The sequence below is a fragment of the Vigna unguiculata genome, chromosome 11, assembly GCF_037176805.1.
Source record: "Vigna unguiculata cultivar grain cowpea cultivar isolate G323 ecotype 2 chromosome 11, ASM3717680v1, whole genome shotgun sequence".
Classification (NCBI taxonomy): domain Eukaryota; kingdom Viridiplantae; phylum Streptophyta; class Magnoliopsida; order Fabales; family Fabaceae; genus Vigna; species Vigna unguiculata.
The window spans coordinates 32,853,816-32,866,134 of NC_140802.1; positions in this window are offsets into that span (position 1 = coordinate 32,853,816).

Sequence of the window (12,319 nt, forward strand, 5' to 3'; positions counted from 1 at the left end):
ATGTAATTGTCTTTGAATATGCTACTTCAATTTTGCAGGGCATATTCAAGAGATATGATAAAGATAAGAGTGGAAAAATTGATCCATTAGAATTAAGAGATGCTCTGTATGGTATTGGTTATGCGTGCCTGGTTCAGTTCTATAATTAAATTTGTGTTCATTCCATTAGAACAATGTTGATTTTTGTTGTACATACGTTGTATTCCTCTATAAATGTTAACTTTTGTTGAATTGGAACAAGACTAAAAAATAGTGAAGATGCATATGATATTTTGTTATGTTTTCTATTCAATTATTTCTATTTTTTCTTGTATTTAGGATGATTTTTTTTTCTAAAAAAAAATGCCCATGGGCTAGCCCTAACCCATAGGGCTTTTGTGAGCTTTTTGGCCCTGTGGGCTTTTTCAATGAGGGTTTTTTTGGTCCTGTGGACTTTTCTATCCTCAACCCACGTGGGACAAGGCCAAACAATAAAAAGTAGGCCAATTTGACAGGTCTAACATTTTCATACTATCTTCCTTTTCAATTTGATTGGATCAATTACCTAAAGATTTTAATTAAATAATAAATATTAATTACTATTGGAGATAAAAAGCTATTATTAATTTAAAATAAATATATTTCTATAATTACAATTATCTTCAATAATAAAATTTTAAAAATTAATTAATTAATAAATACAATAATAAAATATTATTAATAATTTAAAAACCCAATCATAAATTTCCATTTTTTAAGAACATGGACTACTATAAATGTGATGGATGGCCTCAACTAAATCCATAAAAAAATAATACCAGTGATTGAAACTATACCTAGCAAGCACCACACTAAAACAAGGATATGGCTTCGATCAAAATAGCTTTTGCAACAATCCATCTTACTTTAATAATAGCTTGCAATGGATATGGTTTGAGAAGCATATCAAGAATGGGAGTTGATGGTGAATGTAATGAGAGTAAGGAATGCAATTTGATTTTAGCTCACTGCAAATCAAGAGTGGTTTGTGAAAATGGGTCCTACACATGTGTTAAGATCTGTACTGCACCTAGGCGGACTAATAAAACCGCACGACCAAGCCCGCCTACACATATCCCCGCAAATGAAACTATCAAGTAAGTAACCGGTAGCGAAAGCACACAACGACCTAGGCCGCCTACTTTAGAAAACAAGATGTCATCTGTCGACTATCCAGACTTAGAATACAAACAAGGTCCTTGGTACCAACAAACATTAACTAAGGGCCTGGGCTAGGCTCAGGCCCATCTAGGACCCAAACAATGACCCAGCCCACAAGAAGGGCAAACAAAATTAATAACTCTATAAATACACGTGGACCCCAGCAATTAAAAGGTACACTTTCATTAATCCCTTAATCAGATATTTGACTTTTTGAGAGCCCTTTCGCTGACTTGATCGTCCGAGCCCTCTTCGCAGGTAACCCCTCAAGGGTCCAAACCGCATGTATCGGTAGATGGCATATGCAAGCCGATGAGGAGCCAACTCGAGAGGTTGAGGATTGAGCTAAGGCAATATTTGTGTCCTTAATATTTAGGGATATGATTACCAATCTATATTAATAAATACATTTATGTTGACATCTTATTACTTTCTCTAGTTTTAGTTTTTATTGTACCTCTAAAAAATACATGATATATTAGTTTTATACATATAATCATTTATAAATTTATAGGACTTCAAAGAGAACATGATTAACTATGACAAAATTTATTAATTTATAAACTATTTATATTTTATGTTTGGATTAAATATATTTTTTGTAACAAAATTATTTTTAATTTCTTTTTATCCCTAAATTCAATATCTATTTATTTTGTTTCTGCATTTTATAAAAGTAATAAAGTATATTTTTAACAAATGACAAAAAAAGAAAATAGGTAAATGAAATTCAACATAATATAATATAATTTGCAATTTAAAAAAGAAAAGTATAGAGTTTAGCTTGGAAGGGGTTAGGGCTAACTTGTGTTCTACAAATTAAATTAACAGCTCTACATTTGTTGATCTATTATTTGTCTAATTTTATACCAATTCATTAAGAAATTCAGAAGCATAAAGAAACAATAGGTCAAGGTTATAATGTCTATCCCATAACTAGGATGTTTAATTTGCAAAATTGGTAAGATAAATAGTTCTTAATTGTATAAACTAAAATTAATTTATAATTTCTTTAAAAATTGAATTAATAAAAAAATTAATTTATTTATTTTTAAATCTAGTTGTATCGTGATAATATTTTAATCATAATAAAATTTTTTAAGAACAAAAAATAAAATATATTTCATTTTAAAGATAAATTTGAAGATAATGACCTGCCATAACAATAATTTCATTTTGGAAAATTTGTGAAATCTTAAAAAGCAAACTCTAAAATCGTAACTTATGCATAGAAATTATTATGCAACAAGGTAGATATAATCTAAAAAGGAGTTAATATGACACAATCATTTTTCTCTACCTCTTATATGGTTTGTTGAATAGAGAACCCACTTGAAATAATAAGTGCTTGTTAAATCATTGTAAATTAGCGCACATAATTGCATAATGTATATTGAACGAAGACCTCACACATATTCATTTCCCCCTCTATTGTAAGTATTGAAATAGGTAATTAGACAAGAAGGGGGTTGAATTGGCTTTATAAAAACTTTGGTTACTTTTCCAAACTTAAAACACCTTCAAATTGAATCAGATCAACCACGAGATCAGAATGCAACTACTACTGGACTGTACACTTTCAATCGATTAAAAATAGGGATAATAAGATGATTTCAGTAAACAATTAACAATGTAGTGTAATTCAACAAATGAAAATATCAAAATAGTTCATTGAAATATTGGGAATTCTGTAGAAATTTGAATTTGAAGTGTAATTCAGAAACAACTTAAAAGACTTATCAAGATTGATTCAGATAAGCAATACAAATATGAGCAAAGTCTCAAGTTGTGTCAAACCACTCAAGAATAGTTAAAAGATTGTACATTTCAAATTTCTTGAAACTGTAAACACAAATCAAGAGATAAGATAGAGAATCAAGCACAAGGACATCAAATTTTTATATTGGTTCACTCAAATTTGAGCTACATCTAGTTTGTCAAGGCAACTTAAGCCTGACGTGCACTACATAACCAACACTCTTGAATCTCACAAGAGTCTCAACATAACACAACAAGAAGACACTTGCAGACCTAAAACCACCAAGCAACATCCAGAAACTTGAGAAAGATCAAACCTGAATGAAGGCTCTCCCTAGCCAACCAAACCTCTTTCTCCAAGTTCCAAAAACAAAGCAAAAAGCTCCAAGAAGATCAAACATCCTTCATGAATGGTTTCACTTCTGTGTAATTCAAAGAGAGAGAGAGTTTTCCACCAGCTTAGAATGATTTTGCTCTAAAAATTCTGAAGTCCCACCTGTTGGCAGAAGCAAGCTTGAAGCAAAGATTTGATAAAGCTAAGTGCATGAAAATCATATGTGGTTGATGAAGATTGATGAAGATCCACTTGAAGATTATGTTTCAATTGTATTAAATCTTGAAATGATGTGTTCAATGTAATAGTTACATGTTATATCATGTTTTTAGGCTATATGACATAGGTCAAATGTCTTGTTAGTCTTAGTGTGTCCTTTTTAATATGTTAAAAATAGGTTTTAACAAGATAAAAGGCTTGCTGTATATAGTTTTTGGTACGAATGTATTTAATCAGTTGAATTATTTTTTCAATCGACTGATTTCACTTATGTCAAGTGAAATCAAACAGATTGTATAGAAAATTCAACTGATAGATTTCACTTAAATAAGACTATATAAGTTGTATTTTCGAGAGTAGATGCACAATTCTGAGTTTTTAGCACGAAAACCTGTTATTCATCACTAGAAAACTCTCTCTCTCTGAATTACATAGCTACAAGGTGAAAATTGAAGATTGTCAGACCCGGGAAATTTATATAAATAATAATTAATAAATTACAAATAATGGTGGGTTGGAAGTACCGTAAGAGAGTTTCTTGACAAGTCTTAAACAAAGGAATAATACTAGCTTAAGTGGTTGAGAGTACTTGGTCATGTGAGAGGACTTGTGTGTGCCATTACTGTGATGTTTTAATTGTGTTTTATTTTACAAGTACATTGTGAATGGGGAAGTATGACTTAACATGGTATTTATGCGTGAATTAACATGAATTATATGATAGCTTAATGGTTGTGAATATGCTTAATGGGTGGAAGGATGTGAGTTTGAACCCTAGTTAGCATGAGTTGTTCTTTCTTTTTCATTTTTAGTATTTTTGCTAATTGAAGGAAAAACCTAGAAACTCTAAAGACCCCCTGAGAAACTAGAAGGGTAGCTTAGAAGTAGTTGTGGTGCAGTAAAAACCCAACTAAATGGCTATTAACTCCCAATTTCATTATTTTCTTTTTATTAATTTATTTAATTATTTTTGGGGTTGGAAAGTGTGAGGAGAGAAGAGAGTGAGTGGGGAAACAGAGGGTTAGAGGGTGTGGCAGCAAGGAGAGTTAGAGAGGATTGCAAAACTGTGACAATGGGAGAGAGTGTTAAGGTTGAACAAAGTTTTGGAGTGGAGACGAGTGGTGGAGTCTTGAGAGCAAGGAAAGATCATTAGGAATGCATTAGGAGCAAGGAGATCATGTAAGGGGATTTTTCCATGCTCGTTTTAATTTTGATTATATTGTTCTGAATGATTTCATGGTTTGACTCCTTGAATTCCTTTTCAAATTACGTTGTTTTTGCTGAATTTTGGGTTTCTGCCCAAAAACCGCCTAGTGGCTACGAAGGCCTGCCAAGCGAAGCAACCAATTGTTCATGATTTTCTGGGTTCTGTGATGAACCGCCTGGCAGTGCGAACTAGAACAATGCATTCTGCAGATTATGGAGTCTTTTTGGTTATGTGTGATAGACCTTGTAGCACGAAAATGAAGAGGAGAAGGTCCATGGTTGCAACATAAATGGAGTGAAATGGAGGAGTGGATTCAAGCTTACGGGCTCTAGAAGTAATAAAGGTGAAATGGAGAGGAAACCTAGAAGAGAAATCTATTCTAGGGAAGAAGGCTAGAGGAGTTCTTGGTAGAAACTAGTCTAGCAAAGTGACTCTAGAGGCAATGGGTTGAGTAGTCTCAACACTTAGTCTATTACCAATCCAAAGTAACCAAATACAAGAGTAGAATGGTCGCATTTATAGGAATCATGGTTGGCCAAATGAAATAAGAAATGTATCATGAAATGAAATGGTGATGTAGCTTGGAGAAGAAGCACAAAGGTGGGCCGTGTGATGCACAAGTGGAAGGGATATAATTCCATGTGGCAAAGTCACACTCTCCTTGCATACACCAAGTAACAAAGGCACACCAAGCCTTGCCTCCAAGCACATTCTCGGCCAAGTGGTTCGAATTGGGCTTGCATTGGCCCACTTTGAAACTAAACAACAAAGTACTTTAGTATTTTTATTCTACAACATGACCTAACATGTGTCCCAAAATAAAAGCTATTTTAATGGTCCAATCATGTGTGCTCTCATATTTTGATGTCTTCTTTAGCCCATGAGAATAACATAGGAAGCCCATGATGAATTTGATCCTCTTGAGGCAATCCCATTTGGTTCCTTCTTGGTGGACTTTGGGCTTGAGATGCATGTAGGCCTAAGATTGGGCCTTGAGCATGATTTGGGCTTTGGCCTTGAGCATGTAGGCCTAAGATTGGCCCAAGCTATAAGCCTTTTTGGGATCACATCAATGTGTCTAGGTATGATTGACTAATAATAATTGCTTTTATGATAATTTGGTGAATTAGGGGAATTATATGCATATAATGGGTTTATGGGATTTTGGGGATGAATTCAATATATCATCAAAGATAATTTCAGTAAAATCATAAATATCATGCAATATATATTGACATAAGATGTATGAAGATGGGCTTTTAAAATTGGAAAAATGTGATATTTTGCCCACTTGACAAAAATACTGAATTTCACTTTGACTTAATTGAGACCTAAAAGGTAACTCTAAGTCAAAGGTTCGAGGAGTTTGAAATAATGGGTGAAAGTGGAATTTTTTTTAGGAAGAACTAAGACAAAATAATTAATGGAAAATGAAAGAGAGTTTAAAGATGGGATCACTCCCTTTAGAAGCTTGATCTTTATATCTTTGCAAATAAGAGTAGAATGTGGTATCTCTACTTCCCTAAGCATGATCTCCTCCCTTCCTTTTCTCTCAATCTCTACCTCTTTTCTTTTGACCTCTTCCTCTTGTCTTACTCTCTCTTTTTCTTCATATTCTTTTCTCTCTTTTTCTTCCTTCTCTTTTCTCAACTTCTCCTCTATGTTTTGTTCCTCTTCTTCTCTCAGTTCTTTCTCAAATTTTTTTCTTTTCTCTTATGCTCTTTTCTCTTTTTCCATATGCTCTCTTTGCTTTTTAATTGCTCTTTGCTTTTCAAATGCCTTTTGCATTTCAAGTGATCTAAGCTTTTCAAGTTTTTCTTTTTCTCTTTTCTTACTCAAGAGCAAGTCAAGTTTATCTTTAAAATCTCTTTCTTGACGAGAAAACTTGACAAGATTTTGGATGAATGCATCACCTATGTCAATGAAGTTTTCTATACTAGACTTCTGATCTCAAGTTATCCTAAATGAAGAGGGGATAAACTTTTTCTACATGCATGCTTTGAACTCATAAAAAGTATTAAGGCAGAATTCTCTTCCTTTCTCCACTCTAGATTGTCTTTGATGCCACCACTCACATGCACGTCCTACAAATCTAGAAATAACATGCCTAAGAATGTCAGATTGACTATACTTACGAAACAAAGGTTGCACGAACTTCTCTGTATCCCACACCCAATCTCTGAATGATATTGGTCCTATATCCTCCACAAAGAATGGAATGTCAATATGAATGGTATGATGCAACTCATTACTACTATGCCTATGCAACCTAGGACTATATTTAGAATATGTACTCATGATGATTGAAGGAACTTAAGAACTTGGATAAAAAGGTGAAAGAAGAGGACTAGCAAAAGTGTACCTCCAAGTAAGCAAGGTGAGTCTCACGAACTTCTTAAGTACCAAGGCTAATCCTTGCCAAGGTTACACTTGCAAAAGTACTCAAAGTTCACACAAATGTTCAAGTAATAAGTACATAGAATCACTTGAGAGAAAGATCACAAACAAGTAAGCAAACAAACACAAAGATTAACAAAAAAATGAACACTAAAACGAACCCCTAATTGGCAAAATTTTAGATACTTTGGTCTCACAAATCAAGCCACTATGCAACATGAAAACATGAATCTAAACTATGCGGCCTAAAAGCAAGGTGAAAAAGCACTTAGAACTTTCAAACACTCACTTACTAAAATGTTCCACTATTTGTATGAAAAAGGTTCTCCTTAGGAGATGAGATTGAACACCTTTGGCTCCCCAAGACACCTAAGTAGGCCACAAGTTACAATGGAGAACTTTAAAGCAATTTTGGTGCACAAATTTGGTACTCAAAATGAAGCCATCCAATATCACGTAATGTGTCAAATTTGGATTCCAAAAGAAGCAATTTTCACAAACAAAGGGAGCTTCACAAAGGTACCAAATATGGTGTGCAAAAGATACAAAATGAAGAACAAAAGAAAGCTATACAAGAAGCAATTAAATGTCCAAAAGGTGCTGCCAATGTGCTGCCAAAATGCACAATCCTATTTAATGCACAAAGTTCACCACCAATTAAGGCACTTGTAAAGCACCTTGAGACCACCAAATTGAAGGGCAAAACAGCAACAAAATAGTCATGGTTGGAGGCAAAACAACCACCCAAACCTGCACCAAAAAATAGCAAAGAAAAACTATGCCAATCTAAAATGTTAGCACTCACACTCACAAGGAAATATGGCTCAAAACTCACAATATTTGGAAGCAAAAGGAGGAATCACTCAAGAATTAAGTAAACTAATGTCTACCTTAAACTCCACCTCCTAAAATGCTACCACTAGAATAGAAATCATTCACAGAGTTTAATCCCCAGAATACCATAGAAAGCATAAGGCCAACAAACTTGAATTAAGCAAAGAAAGCAAGAAAAACTAATTATGGAAGCTAAACCAAATGGAAGTAAAATGAAACATGACTGAAAGGAGAGTCAAGAAATTAAGGCAAGAAAGAAAGGCTATCACAATCAAAATGAACCTAGAATAGCACTAGAATTGAAGAAGAAAGCTGAAAAACAAAGAAGGAAAATTGCTCAAAAAACAGCCACTGTACTCATTGCAAATTTGTGCCAAATAGAGGGAATAAATTCCACTTCTATTGAAGGCAAACTCAAAGAAATATGGAGTACACAATTAAGCAATCAATTATAACAACTAAGAGAACTTTAGAAGTTGCCAACACACCAAAAATCGCAATAAATTTTGGAAAATCCTTAAGCTGGCAGGCCAAAAAATGGGTTTTATGCCTCTGATTCAAAGATTTATCATATTTTTTGTACTCAACATTTTTTACTGATTCTTTTTTTGTTATTTTCCTTTATCTCTTAGCTTAAAGAGGAAAAAAATAAAAACAAAGTTTGGCCAATCCATGCGTTCAAAATAATGGAGGAGTGGATTTAAGCTTGGAGGCTCTTGAAGTAATGAAGGTGAAATGGAGAGGAAACCTAGAAGAGAAATCTATTCTAGGGAAGGAGGCTAGTAGAGTTCTTGGTAGAAACTAGTCTAGCAAAGTGACTTTAGAGGAAATAGGTGGAGTACTCTCAACACTTAGTCTATTACCAATCCAAAGTAACCAAATACAAGAGTAGAATGGCTGCATTTATAGGAATGATGGCTGGCCAAATGAAATAAGAAATGTGTCATGAAATGGAGATGTAGCTTGGAGTAGAAGCACAAAGGTGGGCCATGTGATGCAAAGGAGGAAGGGATCTAATGCCATGTGGCAAAGTCATACTCTCCTTGCATACACCAAGTAACAAAGGCACACCAAGCCTTGCCTCCAAGCACATTCTCGACCAAGTGGTTTTGATGTCTTCTTTAGCCCATGAGAATAACATAGGAAGCCCATGATGAATTTGATCCTCTTGAGGCAATCCCATTTGGTTCCTTCTTGGTGGGCTTTGGGCTTGAGATGCATGTAGGCCTAAGATTGGGCCTTGAGCATGATTTGGGCTTTGGCCTTGAGCATGTAGGCCTAAGATTGGCCCAAGCTATAAGCCTTTTTGGGATCACATCAATGTTTCTAGGTATGATTGACTAATAGTAATTGCTTTTACGATAATTTGGTGAATTAGGGTAATTATATGCATATAATGGGTTAATAGGATTTTGGGGATGAATTCAATATATGATCTATCGAACTTGGAAATTGATTATTTTGAAAGATTGGTGGTATTAATTGAATTGGGATGCATATTTGATATGTGATTGCTTTTGGGTTAATTGCAACTAGAATGTAGATTTGCGTTTGAGCAGAGTAGGGATTTCCAATAGGTACAAGGAAACCTGGAAATTCCATAATTCTGATGTACCACCTGGCGATACCTATGAATTATGAGGCGATGAATGGTGGCCAACGACTGGTTTGGCCTTCCAAGTGGAAAAAAAACTGACAATGGAGTCCTTAGGGACGATTTAGTAACAAAATTGGTATGTTTGTATGATGACTTAGGGTTCAATTGGTGTGAGTTGATGCATGAGTTAGAGTCTTGAATTTACATGAAATTGTAATGGTTTGAGTTGTGGAAATGAAGGAAGAGATGAGTGTTATTGGTGATAGTAGACTGTTTGCATGTGTAAAATGTTAGGAGCAAGCTGTTTGGGAGTATTCCCCTTATATATATATATATATATATATATATATATATATATATATATATATATATATATATATATATATATATATATATATATATATGATCACGTAATGAATCAATTAATTGTTAAGGCATCTAGGTAGGTGTTTATTGTCATGGGGCTATATGAATCTTGAAATGAGGTGTGGTGTATTTGGATGACAAAGTAGTATTGGTGTTGTGATGTTGGTGATATTGTATGCTTAACTATATTGTTGGACCTAAGATCACATGCTTTATATGTATGCTTGACTACTTTCAAGTAATGCCAAATTCTCCAAGTATAAATGTGTGAACACTTTCTATGATTGGTGTTTAGAAACTATGATGATGTATATTGTGGTATGTATTGATGTGATAAAGTATAAGTGACATTCTGGATGTGTGGATATGATACTTGAGGGTTTAGAATCCCTTATGCAATGCCTATACTAGTAAAAATTTGATTTACTAGTGTGGTGCCTGGCGGCGAGTATGTTTCCGCCAAGCGATAAGCCACAAACAGAAGGGTCCCTAGACGTGTGGCGCTTGGTAGTAGGGGAACACCGCCAAGCGGTCTGGAGGGGCAGTGTTAGACGATAGTGGAGGGACAGGGTCCGTTGGAGATGGTTTTGCATGGATGGGCTTGATGTGTTGGTCAAGGATATGATGGATTAGTTACGAGCGGGGAAGTTCGTAATGAAGATTGGAAATGCGTGATTGATTCGGGCGAGGAGGTCCATATTGGTTGTACTCTTGTCTAGGGATACAAGCAAGAAGGTTCGTACGTTTCGCGCTCACACTTGAGGTTGCTATGAGGGGGAGGTTCATAGTAGGTATTCACACATGTTGGACTATGATCGGGCAGGTTTGTAGAGTTAAACTACAAGCAGGGAGTTCCGTAAAGTTGGACCACAAGCGGGTAGGTTCGTGGAAGCATAGTAATCCCTAAAGACCAAATTTGTGAATGGATCTTTCTCATATAACTTATGAGATTAGGGTTGAACGTTAACAAGGAGTTGATGAACTAAGAATTAACTAAGATAGAATGGGTGGGGATTAACTTTCATTATTTAATAATTATGTTGTTTTTCTTTATCAGTTCACCCTTTTTGTTTGCGATTGGCGATGATCGTGTGACTTATCACGCAGAAGCAAATGTGAATATAGGTGAAGACGTTTATGTGTAGACACAGAGCGGGATAGACTATGGGGAATTTACTTCACATTTTATTTACAAACATGTTGTAATAAGTTGATGTGTAGACACAGAGCAAGGCAAACTTGTAATAAGAATGATTCAGTATATTTGAACTTTAGCGATATAAGTTTTAAATTTTTCCCGCGCTTAGGAACTTTCTATATGTTATTTTAATTTCATAATTTATATTTTATTGATTTATCATGTAATACTCGCCTAGGGCGTTACAAAGATCTTGGTTGATCTTGGAGGCATTTTGGCTTAGGAATAGCTTGAAGAACTCGTGTATGGTTGACTATGGAGAGCCAACATCAGGTTTTGTAGTTCTTGTGCCTCTAGTTGTTTACCTGGTGTGATTCCAGGTCTATGGGTGTGATTCCAGGTCTATGAGTGTGATTCTTACAGGGTTGTAGGCTAGATTGTTTTGTTAGCAAAAAATTTTGGTGTGTTTCTTTGTTGAAAAGTGTAATCTTGGTGTGTGATAACGCTGTCGTTGACGCGGTCAAATTAATACTACTTATCTATAACAACTTCATTATTGTTTAGAAAGTAGTCAACAAAATAGAAAGGGTAAAGTAACCCAGAGTCGTCACCCAACGAACATGAAATTGATTTTTGACAAATTAGTTGTATAAAAACTATACAAACTGGTTAATCAAATAAAATAAGGAATAAAGAAATAAAATTTGAAAAAGATAAAAAGATAAAAAAACAATGATAAAGAAAAATAGATTGATTCCATTACCTTTTCAAAATAGATCCATCATTGGTTATCAAAAGATTATTGCTCAATTAATTATTGTTGTAGATTTGCAAATTAATCAATGTAAATTCTCAATTAATTTGTTGGGGTTCTAACTATTAATCAAAGTAAATTCTTAATCAAAAGCAAGAACTTTGTAGATTAATCATAGTAAATTTAACCAAAGTACATTGTCAATTAAATATTACTATACTTTATCATGTCCATACTTTTACCTCTAAAATCATGCAAAAGCTAATTAACCAAAGTACATTCTTGATTAATTCTAGTTAAAACTTTCACCTCTAATCAAAGTACACACACACACACACACATATATATATATATATATATATATATGTGTGTGTGTGTGTGTGTGTGTGTATGAGTGTATTAAACTTTTGTATTCGATTTGCTTTAGAAAAACACTTTAATTTATATTTGATATTTTGTGTAATTTGTGTTTGATTACATCGCACAACATTGATATTGTGTGTTAACTTTTTTTGTCGTATCTCTCATTAAACACA